Here is a 26,084-nt window from a genome sequence, read left to right as displayed (position 1 = left end):
TATTTAAGTGAGCTTTGCCCTCTAGTAAATTGCAGTGTATTTGGACTTGCACCTCTGATGTTTGAAGAAATATCTGCAATTAGGAAAGAGGGCCTGAGCCCCGCTTGCCCTCAATTAAAATCCCTGCTCTTCTTGTCAAAGCTTCCTAGTACCTCCTCCTCTTATGCTCGGCAGAGCAAAGAGAGGTGAAAGAGTCACTGATTTTAATCCTACTAGCTTTTCCCCAGGTGCAAGCCTTAGCAAGACTTCGATTTAAAAAACATATGACACCATCTCATTCATCTGACATGTTCTCTTAAGCAATGTCTGCTAAAATAGAAAGAGTAGTTAAACAAAGTTAAATTAATGATATGGATCAGATATGAACCACCTAAAAACTGTGTTCCCTGAAGTTGATCAGAACTTAGATTTTCTAACAATTTCTGAAGCAAACCAATATCTGTTATAAAGTAAAGAAGTGATCTTAAAAAAAACCACAGATTGTGATTGATATATGGACAGGAGACAGAGAAAACAAAATATAGCCTGAAAATAAAACAAAATAAAAACTTACTCAACAAATTCATCATTATAAGCCATAGCAAAAAGCCTAGTACATTCCATTGAGCTTATATCTGTCTCTGTACAGTAAGTTTACCCTTCCGTCAATCAATAGTTAGTATATGTCTCTTTATGAAGTATGAAACACCCAAACATTAGTTTTAAGGTATTTAAGGTTGGCAATCTTTGTTTCATTTAGTTTTAATAAATAACCTTTTGTTGATTTAGTGTCTGTTTAGAGACCCAAGATTTTTTACTGAAATCTTCAAGTTCAATCACTGTGTTAACCCTTAAAGATGTTTTTGTTCAGATTTTATACATGCAACATTACAAGCATTTTTATATTTTAAAATTCTCTTCTAAAAAAATACTTCCTAACAACTATTGTTCTTCCAATAGCGTAGTACCAAAAATAAAAGATCTTCCCTGTCTATATCCTCCATTCCTGCCCCCCGCTCCAGTTCTTACTAAGAATCCTTAGGAGGGGTTTTCTTTTTCTTTTTCTTTTAATTCTCAGAATTTCTTTAATTGCTCAATTTTCTAAAATATTCTTTAACTGCCTTTAGTCTCTGACTCTGTTTTCAGACCTTAAAGAAAGACATTAGGTGTTTTTTCTCCTAAGTGTGCCTAGCTCTCTCTTAGGCACAGTGGGAAAATAAAATAGAGAATCCATCATCCTGATCCTGTATTTTATTTAATTTAATTTTATCTTATTTTATTTTATTAAAGTATAATTGGCATATAATATTCTATTAATTTCAGGTGTACATCGCGGTGATTCGATATTTTATGCATTAAGAAAATGGTCCCCACAATAAGTCTAGTTACCACCTGTCTACATACAAAGTTGTTACAATATTATTGACTATAATTCCTATGCTATACATTGCTTCTCCAAGACTTTTTTATTTTATAACTGGAAATCTGTACCTCTTGGTCCCTTCCACCTATTTTGCCCATACGCCAATCTTTGTGTTTTGAAAGTTTACTATTTGAGACCCAAAATATTTGGAAACCTTTGAAAATTTTATTTCTAGCTGAAGACACAAGACATCTGTAGAAAAGATAGCAAAAGGTTTGTCATCAACTTCATATGTAGTATAAATTGAGCAAATTACAGAAATTTCTAGAAGGAAAACACGACTTCTCATCTCTCTTTTGAACCCATATTTCCAAGTGCCACCTAGATAAGCCACAGGTCAGTAAAATTCAGCATGTTCCAAAAAAACATCATTTCTACTACTTCTTATTATGCTTCAGTTTTTCCATCTTTGGTTACTAATCATTTTAATTTTAATTCACCAGTTCAGTTTTCTACACATCATTCTTAAGACTGTCACTCTCATTCTACATATCCAATCTCCTCAATGGTTGATTCTAGCTTCTAAATACCTCTCAGTACTATCCTACTACCTCACTTCTGTTTCCACAATGACTGCTTCAGTGAAGGAAACCATTTTATCTCCTTTGGACCATTGCTTCCATTCCCTAATGTATTCCACTTCCTGCCCATTCACTACCAGAAAAATCATTCTAAAATACATATGTCAACAAAAATAGCCCACTGATGGTTCCTTCTAGCTTAAGGATTAAATGTAAACCCCCCACTTTGTTTTTTTCATTTCGGCCCCTATGACCTGTCCCAGTGTGACCACAGCCTTGTCCCAGCCTCCACTCACGTGCACCCTAATTCTAGTCTTTGGAAATTCTCGTCATTCCCTGAACACCTCATGCTTTTTAACAACTCCAAACCTCTACTCATTCTGTTCCTTTTGTCAGTAATGTCCTTTCCTCACTTGCCTTAAATCCCTGTACATCACAGGACCCAGTTCAGTGAGAAAACTTTTCATAAATCATGTAGCATCAGTCTCTCCTTGTTTATCTTCTAAAGTATTGAGTTCTCATGTCTCTATGACAGCATTTTTCACACATATTTAAGTAATTAACTTATACATCTATCTCCTGAACTTCTCAAATATATAAATTTTGGACATTCAACTTTAGGTCATTGGTATCTACCACTTTGTCTGGCATAGTAGCTAGCCAACAAATGTTGAATAAATAAATGAATACATTAGAGATGGCACTCATAGAGGAAGTGAGACTTCAAGCTTTGCCTGAAGAAATTAAATACTCATGCCTCATCAGAATGAACCCCATTACAAGAAATTGTTCATCCAAATCTTTTTCTATTGACCAGCCTAACATATCTGGGTTTGCTGGGTTGATTATAAACAATTTTCTTTCTCTAAATGCAGACTGTATAAAAGCCAGTCTTCAGATCTATTGAATAAGAAGAGAACTGAATTCTTCACAGATCAATGGATCTGTTAGCAAGTAGAAATTATCCTTCCAATATCCCATCTATGACCTTATCAACTACAGAAAGAGACCATTGGATTTATGCAACTTTCATCACAAAGCAAACTAATATAATACTCAAGAGGGCCAAAGAGCTTGAAAGGACAAGAAGGAAGAAAGGTTGAATATATGGCATTTTCTCATTTTCCTCTGAATTAAAAGAACATACTTTTACACATTAATTTACTTTGACCAATTTCACCTAAGTACTTTCAGACACACAATTTGGGATGGGGGGGTGGCTGAAGAAAAATATTTTGTAATTAGACAATGCAATGAATATTTTGGGGGTGGCCGGGAGGCATTTGCTGGAACAATATATAAGTAAGTTATTAATCTTATAAAAGGTAACAAAGGTTTGATTTTAGTGTTGTTCCCTAGAAAGTTTGCTCTTGGCCACTGAGTTTCCACATCTAAGGTATGTTTTAGAACTTGGGCAGAAATTGTATCTTCTCTATCTCAAATCTCTAATTTTACCTGGATCACATGGTTCTCAAAGCATGGTGTGAGGACCTCCTGAGGTCCCATAGACTATCGGAAAATCTGTCAAGTCAAAACTACTTTCATATGAATAAGAAGAGGCATGCACATTAATAAGAAGATGCCTGCACATTGGAGTTTCCAGAGTAAACACTGTAGCAGATTGAATGCAGAACAGGTATAAGAATCCAGATGTCTTTATGCCAGACATTAGAGATTTGCAAAAATGTAAAATATTTCTACTTTCTCTAAATATTCTTGTTTTGGAAACAGCTATTTGCATAAAAATATGTTATTTATACTAGCTTGTAATAGGTTTTTTAAATGAAGTTAATGAGTTATTTTTCTTAAAATTATCAGCTTTAATTCTAATATGGAACTGATAGCTAAAACCCACATAAACACACGATTTTCAAGGGCCCTCAATAATTTTTAAGAGTTTTAAAGCATCTTAAGTTCAAAAATTGAGAACTGCTGATTTAGATAAAACTTTGAGCTAACAGTGGTTAAAACTGGCAATGCTGGTATTCAAACAAAATAATTCAAATTACTTTTGAAATACCACCAAAAGAGCTTCTAAAAGAGCTGGTTTCAAGATTTGGCTCTTCCACTAACTCGCTGGTTAACTTCTTCAATATCAATTAGCTGTTTCAGTGTCAAGTGTTTTATCTGTAAAATGTACTAATACTTATAGAACATTACTAAAATAGGCATTGTTCTAAATGCTTCGTATGTACTAATAACTTAATTCTCACCAGCAACTTTATGAAGAATGTACTTACTATTCCCATTTTACATGGAATAAAATGGAAGCAGAGAAAGGTAATTTGTCCAAGGGTCATATACTTAAAAAGCATTAGATCTGGGATTTGCACAACTACAATATTGTTATTAGACCTCTTTTAAGTGCTGTGCAATATAACAGTTTCCCAAATACTGCATGTCATATACAATGAATATTGTTCTCCAGGTTTTTACTTTTGGCTTCGTAAAATCTGCCTCCCCAGCTCTTTATCTTTTAACTTTGACTTAAGTCCCTTCTTATAAATTCTTTCTCTAATTTTATTTTCCAAATATGAGCCACTGGATATATACAAATAAGATCATCATATTATTCCAGATATTTATGTTAAGTATCCCAATTTGTAAAATTCTAAACAGAACAAACAAAACTATGGGCTGAATATGACTCATAGACTATCAGTGGGCAAACTCTAAGAAAACAGAGCCAACTCTTTCACTTCATAAAATACTACAGTATCACACTTTATGTGATTTTAAACCAAAATGTTGGGGAAATTATGCAATTAAAAAAAAGGAGTCAGAAAATACATGGAAAAGCTGAATGCTAAGTGCCTGGAAAAGTACAAGGAGAAAATGGCAGAAGAAAGGAAAAACAGATCATGTCAATCCCGAACTCAAAACACTCCAGTGGCTTCCAAGTATAGTTGGAATAAAATCCAAACTCCCAATCACAGTCTTCAAGACCCTGCACAGCCTTCGTATCACTCTTACCCCCTGATCTCTGCACTCTGACCATGCCAGCTTCCCTTCTATTTCTTGAACATATTACAGTTGACCCCTGGTCAATGCAGGGGTCAGAGGCTGACCCTTCAAGTGCCTCTGACCCCTTGTGCAGTTGAAGATACACATACAACTTTTGACTCCAACAAAATTTAACTATTAATAGCCTATTGTTGACATGAAGAGTCAATTAGCATAAATTTTGTATGCTATGTGGATTATATGATGTATTCTTACAATAAAAATAAAGAAAAGAAAATGTTGTTAAGAAAACCATAAGGTGGGGCGCCTGGGTGGCTCAGTGGGTTAAGCCTCTGCCTTGGGCTCAGGTCATGGTCTCAGGGTCCTGGGATCGAGCCCAGTATCGGGCTCTCTGCTCAGCAGGGAGCCTGCTTCCCTTCCTCTCTCTCTCTGCCTACCTCTCTGCCTACTTGTGATCTCTGTCTGTCAAATAAATAAATAAAATCTTTAAAAAAGAAAAAAAGAAAGAAAACCATAAGGAATAAGAAATACATTTACAATACTATGCTGTATTTACTGAAAAAAATGTGCACATAAGTGGATCTACACAGTTCAAACCCATGTTGTTCAAGGTTAACTGTAAATCTTACCTCAGAGTCTGTGGATTAGAGCTCCCTCTGCCTTGGAGATCTCGTTTTCCAAATCTTCAGCTTAGAGTCACTTCCTTGAAAAGGCTTCCCCTGATTACTCTGTAAAATTAGTCCTGCCAATCCTACTCCCAACATTATAATACCCATTTCATTATTTTTAGGAGTTATATGTAATAGCTATAAAGTGTCATATATTTTGGTTTACCTGTTAATCTTCTGTCTTCTCCCACTAAACAGTACACAAACATCAGAGAACTTGTCTTCCATCCCCAACAGTGCCTAACATCTAGAAAGCACTAAATAAATATTTTTGAATAAATGTTGAATAAATAAAAGGCTCTGAAGTATACACTGGTTGTGCATAATCATTAAGACACAGGTTCAAATATGTACAGAACCACAGAAGAAAAATAGTCTTCATCCCTTTGGGAATAATTTCTTTCTCCTTATTGCTCAAAGGAAGGTGAGTTACAGCAGCCAAATTTCCCTAGAATATTTGAAAAATTAGCTATAGAGATGAGATACTGAGAGACAAGATTTAATAGATACTCTGACTGAACTGAGTTGAAAGCCTCTTGATGCATTATTGATTATGCATCCATTCAGCCTCTTGCTGTTTGCACATCAGCACGTGCATCAAGGAATCAACTCTGGGTAGATCTATCTAAAACCATATGAATGCAGTCATTTATTCCAGGAATTAAAAATAAATTTGGTCATGAGGTCAATGCAAAAAAGAAGATTATTTAGTACACTACCTAAGAAGTTCTAATAAACTTTGGATTTTTGAGATGATCTTTAGATATAACACAATAGATAATATTGGGCCATAATTTATTAGGAATTGATGTTTCTCTTGCATGTCAGTGCACAGTACTAATTTGAATGAAAATACGCTGGCTAAAGAAAGAGTGAGCTAATAGCATCTTTTGATCTGGGAAATTTGCCAATCACGATAGCATCAAATGTGCATGGTATATTAAAGAAAGTTCTTATCTCTCTGTATTTAACTTTATTAAGAACTTTCCCATACAATCTGCAGAGAGATCTGAACAAAGAAATAAGATATTGAAGTGTCTTCTTCACTCTTAAACTCACAAACAGACCTTCTAGCCTGCAGGATTAACTTATTGTCCTGGTCATTTGATAATGCATGATATCCCTTGAAAGTGAATGTTTCTGAAATAACTCTACAGGGTAGTGAGTCTCACAGCTCACCAGAGTATACTCTAGAGTATACCTTTTAAAAATACAACTTCAAGACAATATTGTGTGACCTTGGATTTTCCCATACATGTGAGATTCACATACATGTGAGATTCAACTAGTCTATGGAACCTACTCCACGTTAATCCTTAGTGACTGAATCCAGAAACCTTTATTTCATCCCCATCCGTGTACTTATAACCAATACCTCTCTTCTTTAAACTGCTGAGATCCAGCACATTCCAGCTCTTAATTGACCTTCATTCCAGGTTTTCAATGTTCCTCCCAAGTTTATTTTTGGCTTCTAGATCTGCTCTTTAACCTTGTAACAATTTTTAGAAGGGGGATGTGGCAAACAAATATCAACAAAGAACAAGGAAATGATCACTCCTTTATACAAGAGAGCCTCTGTATCTATATTTGGGTTTCATGTCATTTGTATTTCAGAGTGGTGCTCTGAGATTTATATAGCACAGTTACATTCATTCATTGATTTTATCTTACTGTGATAGTGCCTAGACAGTTGTATTAGTTGTATTAGAGTGCTCCAGAGAAACAGAACCAATACAGCATGTGTGTGTACGTATGTGAAAGACAGACAGTTTTGTTTTTGTTTTTGTTTTTTTAATTAGCTTACACAGTTATGGAGGCTGGCAAGATCAAAATCTTCAACGCAGGCCAGCAGGCTGGAGAACTATGAAAGAGCTAATGTTGCAGTCTCATGCCTAAAGGCAATGTGGAGGCAGAGCTCCTTCTTTGGGGAGACCTCAATCTTTTGCCTTAACGCTTTTTTTTTTTTAAGGATTTTCTTATTTACTTTTATTTTTTTTCTTTTTATAAACATATATTTTATCCCCAGGGGTACAGGTCTGTGAATTGCCATGCCTTAACGCTTTTAACTGCTGGTTTGAGGCCCACCCACATTATGAAGGATAATTTGCTTTACTCAAAGTTTATTGATTTAAATGGTAATCACATCTAAAAAATACCTTCACAGCCAACATTAAGATGGGTGTTTAGCCAAAAACAGGGTACCATAGTCCAGCCAGATTGACACAAAAAATTAATCCTTATAGTATTATCAATATTATTAATTAACCTAATTCAGCACTAAAAAAATAAGCTATCAAATCAAGAAAAGACATAGAAGAAATTTCAATGCATATTACCAATTAATATTATTATTAAGTTAATATTATTCCAATTTTAGGGGTGCCTGGGTGGCTCAGTGGGCTAAAGCCTCTGCCTTCCGCTCAGGTCATGATCCCAGGGTCCTGGGATAGAGCCCCGAATTGGGCTCTCTGCTTAGCAGGGAGCCTGCTTTCTACCCCCCCCCCCGCCTGCCTCTCTGCCTACTTGTGATCTCTGTCTGTCAAATAAATAAATAAAATCTTAAAAAATATATTATTCCAATTTTACAGATAAGGAAATAGGTTTTAAGACTTCTTTCACCAAAACAAGCAGCTACCACATGTTGGCACACATACTAGAAACCAGATCTTTTTACTCCAGATCACATGCACATTCCATTAGTCATATTGCCTCTTATATTACTGCAGTAGATTTCAATTTTTGTGTAAGTTAACAATTTTTAAATTACCTCCAATGAGTGACCCAGAATCCAGACAATATTTAGCTCTTACTTCATGGCAAAATTCCATACCTGCCCAATGTCAAGAGCTTAAAACTCCCTTTGAGGAGGTGCGTGCTGACACATAGAATAGCCTTCAAGGGTAAACTAAGACATCAATTTTAGAATATCACTCTAAAGAGTACTTCAGAATTCATAAAAGCTACTTCACCTCTCAACATGAATTTCCAAATTCCAGAAGTATTTTTCAACACACAGAGCCAGACAGCACAGAACATAAAACTTGATGTAAAAGACAATGTCAAGAGAGTGAGAAGACAAGCCACAAATTGGGAGAAAATATTTGCAAAAGACACATCTGATAAAAGACTGTTATCCAAAGTATACAAATAACACTTAAAACTCAACAATAGAAAAACAAATAACCTGATTAGAAAATAAACCAAAGACATTAAAGACCTCAGTTGCTGTGTGCAATTGGGGATCCTGGGCTGGATCCCGGAGCAAAAATAGGATATTAGGGGGCACACTGGAGGAGTCTGGGTAAAATCTGTGGGTTAGTAGTGTCCAGCAGGAATTGCCTAGATTTTCCTAATTGTTAACATTAGGGAATCTGAGTGAAGAGAAGATGTCGATTCTGTACCAATTTTACAACTTTTCTTTAAGTCTAAAATGATTTCAAATAAAAACACTTTTTAAAAAGATTAAAAAGAAGAAGAAGAAAAGAAAACAGACCAAAGACCTTAGTAGTAACCTGGAAAGAAGATATGCAGATGAAAAATAAACATGCAAAAAGATCACAAGTCATTAGAGAAATGCAAATTACAACAATGAGACAGCACTATACACCTATTAAAAGGCTTTGGCCCAGAACACTGACAACACCAAAGGTTAATGAGGCTACAGAGCAACAGAAATACTCCAGAATCACAATTGCAGCGGTCTATTTATAACCAAATGTCTACATGATATTTACACTCAGATTTTGAAACAGTCCTTTAAATTTGGCATATCCAAAATCCAACACATGATCTCCCTCCCTGCCAAACTTGGCCTTCATCCAGCATTACCTACCCCAGTGAATGGCACCATCCTCCATCTATCTATTCAAGCCTTGAAATTATCCTTGACATTTTCCTTTCTTTCCCACTTCAGCACCATGTAACCAGTCACGGGTCTTGCCAATTCTACCTTCTAGATAACTCTTAGATTCTTCTGCTCTCCATTTCCAATGTCGCCATCCCAGTCCAAACTACCGTCATATCTCATCTGGAATATTCCTCTTACTGTTCCACTCAAATCCTTTCTGGACCCCCAGCCAAAACAATCAATCTGAATAAACTTTTTAAATGCAAATACAATCATGTCATTCCTCCCATAGTCAACTATGACTTCCTATAGACCCTTCTCCAACCTCCAAGATCATAACACTTTACATGGCACCGTCTCTCTCCATCATAGTTCTTGTGTACTTTTACACTATTTGTATGATTATTTATTAACACCTAAATAAAACCCATATATGCTCTGTATATGCGGGTTCAATAAAAAATTCAATGTATATTCTTGAATGAATATATAATTAATAGAATGAGATACTTTAGACTTCTAAACAAATATTAATCTTGCATCTTGATTCCCTTCAAAAGTGATCTAATATTGCAGAAACTGAAAGTCCAAATGGTTTCTAAGGTCTTCTCCTGTTTATCTAATTTGTGTTTCTAAAGGATTACTGTAAACAGCAAAGAAAACACCCCCTTGCCCCAGGGAAAGTGTGTGTGAAAACTCTCAAGAGAAAGCTAAAGGGACACTTTGGCTGATGATGAAGACACAGAGCTAAATTACAGGAGAGAAAGAAAAGAAGGTGAGGACATGTAAGCCATATGCCCTGAAGAATTCAAAGAGGATTTCATAAAATATGAGCTGTGTTTGAGAATAAACCAGAGGCAAATCTACCCACTGAGGAAGGGAACAACTTCCTAGGATTTTAAACAGGGAGAGCAAGAAACAGAACAATGGAAAAGAATTACAATAAGATCAATAAGGTGGGCCACTGCTTCAAGGAAGTCTAAATGAAGGGTTCTCCATATTAGAGCCATTAAGAACTAGACTGGCAGACATTCAAGGGATCAAAAATTTGGCAGGATAGGAAAAGGATTTGCCAGATTAATACACCAACCACTGACAAGAAATCTGTCTATGTTAATTAAGCATATTTATATACATGTATGGTAAGAGTTCTTGTCCCATATATCAGATAATCCCAGAACAGCTGGGAGAGGGAGAGTCCTATCATATTCCATAATATAGTGACATCTGGATATAATATCAGTACACCAATGAGTTTTTCATTCCTATCCCAGTAGGTGCTAAACCATAAACAGCTATGTTTTTAAGAACTTTTAGCTGAACAGACCTGAAAATAAAGCACATATAGATCTTACCACATGAAAGAGTTCCCCTTCATCAATTAAATAAGATTGGATATTTCTCCTGAGCAGAATATATACAGTTAGAATTTTTCTTTTTGAAAAGTAGGGTATGGAGAAAACCTCTGGGTAAAAGTATCCAACTGAGATTACACGTTACCCCCTCCATCCTCTCCAGAACCTATTAAAACTATGTAGAAGGAATGAAAGAGACATAAATCTATACTAAAGAATAACATGTTCAGGAGAGTGAATTTCAACAGATACCTAAGATAGAAAAGAAATACAAGAACGTCAATAAATTAAATAGAAAGGAGAACGCTTCAGAGTAGAATATTTGCGGAAAGAATTTCAATCACGGTGGGAGCAGAGTCCTGGGGTTACTGTGAAATACAATCAGCCAATGAGTAGATGGGATTTGTAAGTGGGATGAAAAGACAGGGTTAGTAAAAGGTCTCTCCATATGAATGATCACCCATCACTCTCTTCTCCTACACCTTTATAAAAGAATAAGCATCCTACCCATTCATATTAGAGTTAAGCCTAAGCTGACAAGTATTACCTGTATACACAGAGCTCACAGAGAACCTACTTACTTTCGCATTCTTATATATGAACAGATACCCAGAAATCAGAGGTCATTTGAAGAAAACTAACCACATGAAAAACAAAGACCAGCAAACAAACATAGAAACTGAACCTGGAGGAAACAGATTAAAAAAAAAAATTAGTCTCTCATAGATAATAAGCAGAAATGTTCAAGAAGACATGTGATCTAGAAAAAAGAACAGAATGCAATGAAAAAAAGGAAAAATCAGAAAAATGATAAAGCACTCTTAAAAATTAAAAGCATGATTAAAAAAATAAGAAGTCAATCAGAAGTTTAAAATATAAAGCTGGGGGCGCCTGGGTGGCTCAGTGGGTGAAGCCTCTGCCTTCAGCTCAGGTCATGACCTCAGGGTCCTGGGATGGAGCCCTGCTTCAGGCTCTCCGCCCAACTGCGAACCTGCTTCCCCCTCTCTCTCTGCCTGCCTCTTTGCCTACTTGTGATCTCTCTCTCTCTGTCAAATAAAAAAAATTTTTAAAAAAATAAATAAAACAAACTATAAAGCTGAGGAAGAGACAGAAATAAACATATAGAGAGAATCAATCTAAGAAGTCAAACGTTTGACTTAAAGGAATTCCAGAGAGAACAGAGACAACAAAGGAAAGAGTATGATCAAAACAGTTTTAGATGATAATTGCCCAGAACTTAAGATATAAAAATTTAAAAGGATCTAACAGACATTAACAGAAGATCCATGTTTAAACACATCTTTGTGAATTTTCAAAACAAAAAGAAGAGAGAAATCTAATATCTGAAAAAGAAAGAGAGGACAAAAAAACACAGAACCTACAAAGGAACAAGAGAATCAGGCTACTGTCAGATTTCTCATTAGAAGTAGAAGCTAGAAGACAGTTGTGCAAGATGTTCAAAATAGTGAAGGAAAATATTTTGATTCTAAAAAACTATAACCTGACAAATTTTCAGGTAAGTGCAAAGGAAAATAAATCCATTTTCTGACATTTAAGGCCTCAGAAAGTTTACTTAGATTCCGCAGAGGTTGCTTGAAGATATCTCCCAGCAACATATGAGTGAAAACCAAAAGATAAGGTATAAGATATAAAGAAGAAACAATAACCAAAAACTACATGAAATGAACTCCCAGGATGGACTGAATTATAAGCATTAGAAAAAATAAACAAAACCAATAAATTATTATAGGTATAATAAAGCAAGTATGCATTTCTTAAGCAGGAGATGCAATCATAAACCCCATGGTGGGGAGATGTATAGGAAAGAAATGGCCTAATATAAAACAAATTAAAATAAAATATAATATAATAATTGAGCAATGAATAGAGTCTAAGAAAGAAGTCTCTTCAGTTTTATTTTTCATGTTAAGTGATGACATTGAAACCACAGAAAATGAAATGTAATCACAGCACATTTTGGCTCTCCAATGAATAATATTTACATGTAGAGAGCAATACATGTAATGGCCAAGGAAATTATAGTAGAATGTAAAAATGGTCCCAATTCTCCCCCTTTCACTATAAGCACACCTTCCCAGCAACTCCCAACCAATGAAGTCTATTTCCTTTCCCCTTGAATCTGGGCTATTTCTGTGACTTTTTTCACCAAGAGAACGTAGCAGAAGTGACAGGGTGTCATTTCCAAGCCTAGGCCTCATGAAGCCTGACCTGCTTCTCTTCTCTCTCTCTCTCTCTGTCTCAGAAGTCTGCCAGCAGTCATGTGACTAAGACCAGGCTAGCACTGGGTGATGAGATACACATGGCTAGTCTTCTCCTTTGCCCCAACCAATATCCATCTATCCTGCAGAAGCTGGGGTGCGACACTGTCCACAGATGCTGGATCAAACCTGCCAAACCCCAAAGAACTGCCCACTTAAGGTCAGCCCCAAATTTTTGGCCCACAGAATCATGAAATAAAGAAATGGTGCTGTTTTAAGTCACTGAAATTTGGGTACAGTTGGGTACACAGCAGAAGCTAATTCTAACAGAAATGCACTCCTGTGCAAGACTACACTAATGCAAGTCGTGACTACCATGCTTAGCTTTGTGGCTTTGAGCAAGTTAGTTAACTTGCCAACACCTCAGTTTCCATATCTGTAAAATATTTTTTGAGAACTGATTTATGTAAATATATGTGTAAAGAAATATGAGCTATTGTATGTAAAGCAATTAGAACGGTGCCTGGAACATAGTAAGCAATTGGCTATTATTATTTAAAACAAACAAAATCGGAATGGTATTTATTAATTCCCAACATCTAGAATCACCCACAAAATACATACAACTTAACAATAGCTATAGAACAGAATGAAAATGTTAACGGTCTTGTGAAAATGCAACTATCAGAAGCTGGGAGGTAGAAAAAGAAAAGAACAGGTGGAAGGAAGGGTAGGGGGTTAATATATTCATCACATAAAGCGAGGAGTCAACAGATACTGTCTAAAACTAAAACAAAGAATAGAACAAAAATAAATAGAGGTTGTATGAAAATGTGTCTTTACAAAGGTAACAAAATGAGAAGCGGAATGGTGATACAATTTTCAAAAATTAAGAAAATGGGGAGAAATAAAGTTGGGAGATAGAATCCTCATATATAAACTCATACATTATCTTGTATATCCCCATATATCATCTATTATCTGTCATAACAAGAAGAATACAGATAAAGTTTAAAGATGAAAACTCAAGAATTTATGCACAGTGCATATTTACTTAGAGAAATAAAACAAAAAGCACAGGTTGCCCCTGCAGCAGACTGGGATGGGAGAAGGTGGAACAATGACAATTCTTCTATCCTATTAGTTTTCTTAACTGTGTACATATAATTTTGATAACCTTTTCTTTTTTTTTAAAGTAAGTTACAAAGAAGATCCCCCAACACATACATACTGCCCAGCTTTAGGTTTAAAAATGTGTTTTTCAAAATCAAAATTTTGATTATAAAATTATAAATTATTAAGTTTTATAATACTCATAACTTAAAAGATTAAAACCTTCATGAAAGCAATTTTAAAAAAAAGCAACTTAAGAAATTTCTTAATAAGGGACTTACATCTTTGCTTACTGGGGATTCAGAAAGTTAAAATTCTGGATCCTAATTGAGGTGCATTTCATGTCTAAAAACTAAAAGGGGCGCCTGGGTGGCTCAGTGGGTTAAGCCGCTGCCTTCGGCTCAGGTCATGATCCCAGGTCCTGGGTTCGAGCCCCACATCCGGCTTTCTGCTCAGCAGGGAGCCTGCTTCCTCCTCTCTCTCTGCCTGCCTCTCTGCCTACTTGTGATTTCTCTCTGTCAAATAAATAAATAAAATCTTTTAAAAAAAATAAATAAATAAAAAATAAATAAAAACTAAAAGAGAAGATCCTCTCCTCTACCCCATGCTTATTTTATCTCCCCTCATTTCTGGAACCTGTGCAATCTCTCCCCTCCCAATGGAGAAGTCTCCTGCCATCTCTCCTAAGTCCCATGGATACCCCTGCCGCACAGCCTTTCCTCTGCAGTATAGCAAATAGAGCATCACTTTGGAATAAGACAGCTGAATTTAGTTCCAGCTCTGCAACTTCTGCACTGTGGGTATGGCAAGCTACTTCTCCTAATAGAAAAGCAATACCTCCCTCTCTATCTTTCAGAATTAAATCAAATAGTATGTTTGGATGTACATAGAGCAAGAGATGAACTACTTTGCACACAGTAGCTATTTATAAATAGGCATTCCCAGATTGGAGAAAAACAATGAAGAAGACGTAGTAACACAATCAGAACAAAAATTTTACCTCCTGGGATCCTAAGCCCCTTTTAAGCCAGGAGCATTAAGAGCTTCTGGAAATCTTGCTGTAGTCACCAGCACCACTAGACATCGGTCTCTGCAAATCCTCTCCAAAGGTGATTCATGGACAGCTTTGTCTCTGTAACAAAGTTCACATGCAGAGATGAGAAAGGTTGACTTTCTTCCAAAATATTTTGAAAACATTCTTAGGACGGTAAAAAGTACTAGGACATAAAACATTTACTTTAAAATAGGTTCATGGGCAGAAATCCCCCTTAATTCTAGAATAGTAAAAGAAATGGGCAAAGATCTCAAACGCAAGAGCAGAGAAAACATAACTTGCGCAGCCTATTTGGAACAGCAGTTGACTGCCTAAACAGAGATCTTCTAGTCCATAAAAATAGGGACTCTTGGGGGCTGTGGCTACAAATCACTATTTGCATCATTTCATGGAAAAAAGATCCATAAATTTAAAATTACTTAAGTATGCAGAAAAAATACCATGCATACTTAATAATAGCCCACGTGTTACAATTTGGACATTTCTTTTTTTTTAATTTTTTAATTTTTTTATAAACATACAATGTATTATTAGCCCCAGGGGTACAGGTCTGTGAATCGCCAGGTTTACACAATCACAGCACTCACCATAGCACCTACCCTCCCCAATGTCCATAATCCCACCACCCTCTCATGACCCCCCTCTCCCCAGCAACCCTCAGTTTGTTTTGTGAGATTAAGAGTCTCTTATGGTTTATCTCCCTTCTGATCCCACTTGTTTCATTTATTCTTTTCCTACCCCCCCCAAACCCCCCACATCACATCTCCACTTCCTCATATCAGGGAGATCATGTGATAGGTGTCTTTCTCCAATTGAATTATATCGCTAAGCTAATACCCTCTAGATCCATCCACATTGTCGCAAATGGGAAGATTTCATTTCTTTTGATGGCTGCATAGTATTCCACTGTGTGTGTGTGTGTGTGTGTGTGTGTGTGTGTACCACATCTTCTTTATCCATTCATCTGTTGATGGACATCTAGGTTCTTTCCATAATTTGGCTATTGGGGACATTGCTGCTATAAACATTCGGGTGCATGTGCCCCTTCGGATCACTACATTTGTATCTTTAGTGTAAATACCCAGTAGTGCAATTGCTGGGTCATAGGGTAGCTCTATTTTCAACTTTTTGAGGAACCTCCATCAGAAAACAAAAAGAAATTAAAGGCATCCAAATTGGCAAAGAAGAAGTCAAACTCTCACTCTTTGCAGATGATATGATACTATATGTAGAAAACCCAAAAGACTCCACTCCAAAACTGCTAGAACTTGTACAGGAATTCAGTAAAGTAAAATCAATGCACGGAAATCAGTTGTATTTCTTTACACCAACAACAAGACAGAAGAAAGAGAAATTAAGGAGGCAATCCCATTTATAATTGCACCCAAAACCATAAGATACCTAGGAATAAACCTAATCAAAGAGGCAAAGAATCTATACTCAGAAAACTATAAAGTACTCATGAAAGAAATTGAGGAAGACACAAAGAAATGGAAAAATGTTCCATGCTCCTAGATTGGAAGAACAAATATTGTGAAAATGTCTATGCTATCTAAAACAATCTACACATTTAATGCAATCCCTATCAAAATACCATCCATTTTTTTTCAAAGAAATGGAACAAATAATCCTATAATTTATATGGAACCAGAAAAGACCTCGAATAGCCAAAGGAATATTGAAAAAGAAAGCCAAAGTTGGTGGCATCACAATTCCGGACTTCAAGCTCTATTACAAAGCTGTCATCATCAAGACAGCATGGTACTGGCACAAAAACAGACACATAGAGCAATGGAACAGAATAGAGAGCCCAGAAATAGACCCTCGGGGCGCCTGGGTGGCTCAGTGGGTTAAGCCGCTGCCTTCAGCTCAGGTCATGATCTCAGGGTCCTGGGATCGAGTCCCGCATTGGGCTCTCTGCTCAGCAGGGAGCCTGCTTCCCTCTCTCTCTCTCTGTCTGCCTCTCCGTCTACTTGTGATCTCTCTCTGTCAAATAAATAAATGAAATCTTTAAAAAAAAAAAATTAAAAAAAAAAAAAAAGAAAAGAAATAGACCCTCAACTCTATGGTCAACTAATTTTCGACAAAGCAGGAAAGAATGTCCAGTGGAAAAAAGACAGCCTCTTCAACAAATGGTGCTGGGAAAATTGGACAGTGAAATGCAGAAAAGTGAAATTGGATCATTTCCTTACACCACACACGAAATTAGACTCAAAATGGATGAAGGACCTCAATGTGAGAAAGGAATCCATCAAAATCCTTGAGGAGAACACAGGAAGCAACCTCTTCGACCTCAGCCACAGCAACTTCTTCCTAGGAACATCGTCAAAGGCAAGGGAAGCAAGGGCAAAAATGAACTATTGGGACTTTTCAAAAGCTTTTGCACAGCAAAGGAAACTGTTAACAAAACCTAAAGACAACTGACAGAATGGGAGAAGATATTTGCAAACGACATATCAGATAAAGGGCCAGTATCCAAAATCTATAAAGAGCTTAGCAAACTCAACACCCAAAGAACAAATAATCCAGTCAAGAAACGGGCAGAGGACATGAACAGACGTTTCTGCAAAGAAGACATCCAGATGGCCAACAGACACATGAAAAAATGCTCCACATCTCTCGGCATCAGGGAAATACAAATCAAAACCAAAATGAGATACCACCTCACACCAGTCAGAATGGCTAAAATTAACAAGTCAGGAAATGACAGATGCTGGTGAGGATGCGGAGAAAGGGGAACCCTCCTACACTGTTGGTGGCAATGCAAGCTGGTACAACCACTCTGTAATTTGGACATCTCTAAAGCCCTCTTCCCAGGGCTGCTATGTAAGAACAGTAATGATTTTGAGAGATCATGCTGTAGGGTCTTATAGAAGTTCTACACCCAAAATGAAGACAATAAGCTACCACTCTGAAAATCATTCCTTGGAGTTCTGTGTTTTTTCCAAAGATTCTATCATGGACTAATCATCAGACCCGGACATACAACTTATTCCCCCATGACCCATTCAAATTTTCAAACAATGTTACCAATCATTATCTTGTTTTCCCTAGCCATGATATACTTTTATGTTCTTTTACTTCAGACTATAGCAGTGACAAGAAATTTCCATTAAAGGGATGTCATTTTATTTTCATTTTTCAGTCTTTTTAGAAAAAAAAAAAAAGATATGTTACCTTCCATAGATAAGAACAATATTTTCATCTGCCATTAAAAAATATATGTTATTATTCAAGATCAAATGATGCATGTGGGAGAAATAATTATAGAAATGCCAGGTTTTCTCTCAGAAAGATTAAAGACAGGTAAAGGCATACAAAGAATGTTGCTTTGCCAAATACACATGCCTAAAGTGAGCTCCTTATCCCATAACAGGAAATGCAAATTTAAACCCTTTGAGCTCCATGTGTCAAAACATATTTAAAAAAACATAAAAACCATTGGAAACCCAAAAAGTAATGATGAGTGAAATATAAAAATATGACTTTGTCTGAATTATTCAATATTTGAATATCTGAACTTAAATATGAATGAGGGAAGCAGGAATTTTAGAATGGTGAAGTAAGGAGCTCAGGTGACATACTCTTCAGCAAACAATACTTTAACTAGTGAAAACTATAAAAAGCAATTATATAAAGTCTCTGGAAATTGTCCGAAGGACATAAATCAAAAAAAGAAAAAATTCGTATTTCCCTGATGCCGAGTGATATGGAGCACTTTTTCATGTGTCTGTTGGCCATGTGGATGTCTTCTTTGCAGAAATGTCTGTTCATGTCCTCTGCCCATTTCTTGATTGGATTATTTGTTCTTTGGGTGTTGAGTTTGCTAAGTTCTTTATAGATTTGGACACTAGCCCTTTATCTGATATGTCATTTGCAAATATCTTCTCCCATTCTGTCAGTTGTCTTTTGGTTTTTTTAACTGTTTCCTTTGCTGTGCAAAAGCTTTTGATCTTGATAAAATCCCAAAAGTTCATTTTTGCCCTTGCTTCCCTTGCCTTTGGTGATGTTCCTAGGAAGATGTTGCTGCGGCTGACGTCGAAGAGGTTGCTGCCTGTGTTCTCCTCGAGGATTTTGATGGATTCCTTTCTCACATTGAGATCCTTCATCCATTTTGAGTCTATTTTCGTGTGTGGTGTAAGGAAATGATCCAATTTCATTTTTCTGCATGTGGCTGTCCAATTTTCCCAACACCACACCTCACACCAGTCAGAATGGCTAAAATTAACAAGTCAGGAAATGACAGATGCTGGCGAGGATGCGGAGAAAGGGGAACCCTCCTACACTGTTGGTGGGAATGCAAGCTGGTGCAACCACTCTGGAAAACAGCATGGAGGTTCCTCAAAATGTTGAAAATAGAACTACCCTATGACCCGGCAATTGCACTGCTGGGTATTTACCCTAAAGATACAAACATAGTGATCCGAAGGGGCACGTGCACCCGAATGTTTATAGCAGCAATGTCTACAATAGCCCAACTATGGAAAGAACCTAGATGTCCATCTACAGACGAATGGATAAAGAAGATGTGGTATATATACACAATGGAATACTATGCAGCCATCAAAAGAAATGAAATCTTGCCATTTGCGACGACGTGGATGGAACTAGAGGGTATCATGCTTAGCGAAATAAGTCAATCGGAGAAAGACAACTATCATATGATCTCCCTGATATGAGGGAGAGGAGATGCAACATGGGGGGTCGAGGGGGTAGGAGAAGAGTAAATGAAACAAGATGGGATTGGGAGGGAGACAAACCATAAGTGACTCTTAATCTCACAAAACAAACTGAGGGTTGATGGGGGGAGGGGGTTGGGAGAGGGGGTGGGGTTATGGATATCGGGGAGGGTATGTGCTATGGTGAGTGTTGTGAAGTGTGTAAACCTGGCGATTCGCAGACCTGTACCCCTGGGGATAAAAATATATGTTTATAAAGCTGTAAAAAAAAAAAAAAGAAAGAAAGAAAGGATGAATCCCCAAGTTTTGTAGCAACATGGACGGGACTGGAAGAGATTATGCTGAGTGAAATAAGTCAAGCAGAGAGAGTCAATTATCATATGGTTTCACTTATTTGTGGAGCATAACAAATAGCATGGAGGACAAGGGGAGATGGAGAGGAGAAGGGAGTTGAGGGAAATTGGAAGGGGAGGTGAACCATGAGAGACTATGGACTCTGAAAAACGATCTGAGAATTTTGAAGGGGTGGGGGGTGGGAGGTTGGGGGCACCAGGTGGTGGGTATTGTAGAGGGCACGGATTGCATGGAGCACTGGGTGTGGTGCAAAAATAATGAATACTGTTATGCTGAAAAAAATAAAAAAATTTAAAAAAAAAAAAAGAAAAAATTCAAGAAAATACACTAAAACTTGGTTAGAACAGCAAAAGTCTATGGGGTTTGAGCCTCAATGCATTCCAGTATGCACACATTATGCACCTCCCTCTCCCCAGAATACAGAAGGTCTACTCCAGGCATGTGTGGCCAAGAAGACAGGCTCCTTCTCCCCCAGCCCTCAATCTGGGGCCATAATTTCATCCACAGCATGAAGCTCATGCTCTTCAGCTCTGTGTTATAGAAGTTCTTTTCTGGGGGGCATAGCTGAGAGGACCAAGTCATTCTTCTATGAACTGGCTCCACTCTTAGAGTGAAAGCTCTATCCTAAGAGCAGCAAGGCTAGAATACAAGGGCCCCAATCTCTTTCCCTGCACCAGCTCACTTTTATGACAGAAATTCCATGCAATAATACCACGGGTTACTCCCCCTCTTCACTTATAGAGAGTATCAGGAGAAGGGGTCACTCTGGAGAAGCAGGTCCCTGCCCCTAGCTCCAGGACAGTAACTCGGGTTCTGGCCAGTGGAAAGGCAGGATATAAAGGCAAAGAGCTCTACAGCTCTGCATGGAGGGACTGACTTTATTAGGAACAAGTAGAGAACTCCACATCTAAGGGTAGGGCTATAGTTCAATAAAGTTTTACTTACAAAAACAAGGATGTTAGAATTTAAACCAAATGTTCAAATACAAACTGTACATGAATGTTCACAGAAACAATATTCACAAGAGCCAAAAAAAAAACAATCCAAATGTCCATCAATTGACAATGGGTAAATAAAACATGGTATATCCATGTAAGGGAATATTACACAGCAGTAAAAAGAAAAGAAGTACTAATATATGCTACAACATAGATGAACCTGGAAAAGACTATGCTAAGTGAAAAGAAGCCAGGCATCAGGAAAGGTCACATATTGTATAATTCCATTTATATTAAATGCCCAAAATAGGGAAATCTATGGAAAGAGAAAATAGATTAATGGTTACTTATGGATGGTGGGAGGAGGTGTGAAGAAATGGCAAGGGACTACTGATGAGTACAGGATTTCTTTAAGGGGAAAAAACATTCTAAAATTACATTCTGGTGACTGTTGAACAATTCTATGGATATATAACAATAAATTATATAATTTAAATGGATGAATTTTATGGCATATGAATTATATCTCATAAATGTTGTTTGCTTTTTTCTTTAATCTATACTGGGGCACCTGGGTGGCTCAGTCAGTTAAGTGTCTGACTCTTGATTTTGGATCAAGTCATAATCTCAGGGTTGTAAGATCAAGCCCTACCTCAGGCTATGCACTGGGCATGTACCCTACTTAAGATTCTCTCTCTCCCTCTCCCTTGTCCCTCCCTGCTCTAAAAATTAAAAAAATAGAAATGTTTAAAGTTTTAAATTTATTTTAATTAATTTAAATTTATTTAAATTAAATTATATTAAATTTAATTATATATAAATTAAATTATAAAATACATTTAAAAATTTTTTTAAAAATCTATACTGACCTGAGGTCATGTTCTCATCATTACTTTTTAAACTATCTGCAATATCATTTTCTTACAATTTATTTTTCTCTCCTAGAAGTAAAATATAGATCATTTTTATTTAATTGATACAACTGCTTAGTAGAGTTTTTAAATATATAAATAGATTCATGAAAAAAAATGTGAATGGGGTAGGGTGGGAAAAGTTTATGGGCAGAAGATAGGTTTTCTTCCTAATGCAAGCCTACAAGATCCTACCCACCCACACTACCATGGCTACTATGGTCTTAATGGTTCCTGGGCCCAGTCTAGACCAGTAAGGTCTAAAAAGAAATATAAAACCATACAAAGGGACACTAACCATCTCTGCAGACTCATGGCTAATCAGTAGCCTGATTATCCTGACATACTGACCTCTCCAAACATATCAGGAGCCCTTTGTCTGAACCTACAAGGTCACTTATCTCCTGTAAAATGCTTAGGCATATTATTTTCCACCGGTCAGCTGGAGGTGGTTTCTCCAGGTTCACTCCAGCTAAGGAATATAAAAGTACCACAGGAAAACCAAACTTGTTAATTTCTGAATGTTGAGAATCAGAGCATTTTGAAGCATTTATTACTATAATATTTTTTATATTAAACATAGGATTTCTACATATAATGTTAATATATGTGCCTTATTTTGAACTTTAGCTATTTTATTTGCTTTGAGTCTATCATAGCGGCAGCCATAGAGAGAATCTACTTACACCTTTCAAAACCTGCATTTGTCACAGCACTAAGTTGCTGAAGTTTGATTATTCAACACATTAAGCAATGAATCTGAGGAAAAATTAGTGTTCATTGTGTTTAAAATAAAATAGATGAATATCTGTTAATAGTTTTAATATCTGTTAAACTCTGCTAGAATGATGCATGTCTTACTAAGAACAGTTTGTTCAAATACATTTCACCAAGAAATATTTCAATATTCCTAAGATTTTCCAATATTATTAATTTCAATAATACTAAGATTTTCTATGTCTGTATTTTTTAATCACTTGAACTTACATCACCCAAAACACAGTATGGCAAAAGCCCTCTGATAACCACTTTGTGCACTTGAATTGGCCAGGAGGCCAATTCAACAGGAAGCCACATTTTATCATGAGGGAAAAACATCTCTGAATATAGGAAGACTGGTTTTGATTTTTTGTGTCAAGCTCTCTATGTTTGAATGACTTCCAAACTTCACTAAATGTATTTTTTTTTCATTGCTCCCATTTATTTTTATATCTCTTAAAGGACATGTAAGATCTTAAGTCTAAAGAGATAGGGGAAGTCTCGCAAATAACAGTTTATAAAAACTTTTAAAGTAGGAATGCCAAGGGAGGGAAAAATGAAGTCTTGTCTAGACCCAGTCAGTTCTGCTTGACCTAGTTAGAGTTAAATGATATATCAATGGGAAATTCAAAGTAAGCAAACTAGTCTAAGTTTTATAAAATGTGGCTCTGATGACTTGAGAAGAATGACATCTGATCCTTCTAAAGAAAACACATTTCTCATGGCCGTCAGCATACTACCAAGGAAAAGAGGGGAATAAGCTAAAGCATAAATATTACTATTCCTAGAGGATGTCCTTCAAGAAAGGAAGGTTTTGTCCTGGCTGTGTTTATATAAGTCTTTGGAATATTTGACCAAAAAAATTTCACATAAATGCAAGTCACAGCCAATGAAGTAGAAACTAGTTCAATGTGTCTAAACACAAACTCCAGGGAACCACAGAAAAAATATCATGTTCTCTTGGAGCTTCCATAGTAAATAAATAATGAAGATGACATTGCTAAGACTGTACAACAGTGGTCAGGCTGCAAATGTGACTTAGTTAATGGGCTGACCAAATCAGAACCCAAGAATGTGTTGGAAAGGAGTTGCTATGAGATGGATTAGTACAGATTTGTTTGTGAAACAAGTCAAGCACTTTCAGTGAGTGGAATTAAATAGTATTCTAAATTGGACAAAGTTAATGAAGCCACAAAGTGTACTGAAGCCATCAGTTCTTTATTAATCAAATAAAAGGGAAAGAAATTTTGGTAGATGACAAAGACAATGGCCTTATCTCAGGTCAGTTGGGAAATAACAAAAAAAAACTCTTCTTCCCCAACCCCAGTTATATGAAGATTTAGATATGTGGTTTACCTCAGTAGACATTGCCAGGAATCAGGAGAATATTCCTTAGAACATACATAACATATCTCCTGTACAGAAAATAAAAAACTATAGCACAAGTCTACTAATAGTGTACGTTAATATTTCCAAATACCTGTGATTTTTTAAGTCATGTGTCTCCAAGAAATAGTAAATAAAAAGATGAAAGTATATCAAAATAGTCCAAATTTGGCATCATTCTATGGTCAATCATTCATTAAAATCAATTGCTTCTGTGCCTCTCTCTCTTTCTCTATGTGTGTGTGTGTGTGTGTGTGTGTGGATATACATGTAAATATGTATTCTTTAGTGGATCACAAATTTATTTGAGAAATAAAGATGTGGCAACAGTAGCTCTGCCTTTATTTAAAGACTTTCCCCTCATGATTTTGGCATCAATTCTTAAATATCTCTTGAAGAAGACTATGAAGTCAAGATCTTTGCAAGAGTAAATTGTTTGCCCAGGCCTCATAGAGTTTAACTGTGGCCAATTAAAAGTAATATCTCTTATTTCACTAACTAATGGCTCAGATTGTTCACAAAGGATCTCAGTTCTCCCTCAATAATTCTTAGGATTCCCTTAAGCATGTGTTATAGGAGTTCACAGTCCTCCAAATGATCAACTAGGCTCCACCATGTTCTTCTCAACCTAACCCCCTTCACTGATGTCTGCTGCTGGAAAAACAACATGAGGGTAGTTTACTAAATTCATGTAGCAACAGCTCACCATGAAGATTTGATGTTTGTAGAAGGATGTTGCCTCTTACTGCTTGCAAAGCTGCCTGAAAAATTTTAAGAAGAAAATGACACTAATTTCCCCCAGAGACTTCAGTGCTCTGAAACAGCCATGTGCTTTCTACAGAAGTGGAGGGGCTGTGCATCTTCCCTACTTTCTAACATTGTTTGCCACAAGAGAACTAAACTGAAGTATGTACCCATTTGTCTCACTGAGAATCTCAAGAAAAGGGCTCCTCAGCTTTCATTTATATTTTGTCTGTCTGTCTCTCTCCTTCCCACCAAAATGCTTAGCCAAACATCCATGGGACCAGGTCAAGGGATCAACCTAAAAAAACAGACCTGTGCTATAATCCTTATTCTTCCATTCCCTAGGCTTCCATATCAAATATATACTTCCTCAGTATCTTCCAGCAACAAAAACAAAGGGAAAAGGAGAAAAGGAAAATCTTATCCAAACTGGTTCCTCCAAATAGTCTCCTGGCAGGCTGCCCCACCAGTTCATTAGACATAATCTAAATCCCTACCTGGATTAATATAAAGGCCCCAGCTATACAAGGAAACTCAAAATGAAGCAAAATCCCATCTGAGACCATTTGGTCTCAGAAATAAAGTCCAAATGTGAAGCAGGTATAGGTTGAAGAGTGATTATGAAACAACTCTATAATGAGCTATCCATACTAGAAGGATTCTTTAGCTAGGGGTACAAATGGTGACTCCTGACCAAAACACAATGAGAAGGCATCTGTTAGGGACTAACACCAAGGCTATAGGATGGAGGTAGAGGTCTTCTTCTTTGTTGACAAAGGATACTAAGCCCAAGGAAAAAAGCATGTGGTATGTATGCTCTCCATCTATTGATCTATCTTCATAAACCAGATAATATTATGAAAGAACCTGAAAATGGTATGGGAAGAGAAAGAAGGTAACAGGGAGTACAAAAGTATATCAGTCATCAAAATTACTGTTTTCATCAAATTATGTCTTTAGAACTGTTCTGGAAAGCAAATAGTAAACATAATTCCAATAGATGTAAAAACTATGTATAATCACATAGTCTTGTGCAAGTGGAATGCCCTTTAGAATTTTGGTTATATCATTTTAAAAGGGATGGGGGAAGAGAAAACCTCATTTTAGTCCCTTACAGACTGTGCCAAATAAGCTTAACTGATTTAAACCCAACAGGCCTTTGTTCCTTCC

At 36.6% G+C, this 26,084-nt stretch overlaps 1 pseudogene; it reads right to left on the bottom strand.

The window, feature by feature from the left end:
* The window catches only part of LOC125082941 (spermatogenesis-associated protein 31D1-like), an 894,603-nt pseudogene that overhangs the window by 176,966 nt on the left and 691,553 nt on the right, over positions 1-26,084 (bottom strand).

This window comes from Lutra lutra, chromosome 13 (genome assembly GCF_902655055.1).
Source record: "Lutra lutra chromosome 13, mLutLut1.2, whole genome shotgun sequence".
NCBI lineage: Eukaryota > Metazoa > Chordata > Mammalia > Carnivora > Mustelidae > Lutra > Lutra lutra.
Note: the sequence above shows the minus strand (reverse complement) of the source record. Positions and strands in the feature narration are given on the sequence as shown.